We start from the raw sequence: 444 nt of genomic DNA, 5'->3' as shown, positions 1-444 counted from the left end.
CATTCCCATCCCTTTCTGGTACGGTAAAATCGGTGCTCATCCCAGCTCCTGGCAGGGATTGCTGTGGGGCGTCTGCTTATCCCAGAGCCTGTTGCTGCCAATGCATGTTTCTAGCCCTGGTAGGGTGCTTGTGAGTCTGCCCTGTGCGGAAAAAGGGGGGATTTATACTCCAGTGTCACCTGTCTTTGCTGCCAAGTGCTGTGGGCCACGGGAACCGAGGCCAGGGTGGTGCCAGCGGAGGCCGCGGGACGGCGCTGAGAGCCCCGGGAGAGACGGGACGGGACGGGGCGGAACCGCGGGGTGGGGCTTGCTGGCAGGAGGCGCGTTCATGCAAACGAGCACCGCGAGGCATCACGGGACACCCGCAACACACAACCACCCCCCCGGTCTCGGGCTCACGCGGGCGCTGAACGGGCGCGCGACGGCCGCAGGAGGCGGGGGGCG

Source organism: Nestor notabilis, unplaced genomic scaffold (genome assembly GCF_000696875.1).
Source record: "Nestor notabilis isolate BGI_N333 unplaced genomic scaffold, ASM69687v1 scaffold28747, whole genome shotgun sequence".
Taxonomy (NCBI): Eukaryota; Metazoa; Chordata; class Aves; order Psittaciformes; family Psittacidae; genus Nestor; species Nestor notabilis.
The sequence above is the reverse complement of the archived record's forward strand: the minus strand, read 5'-3'. Positions refer to the sequence as shown.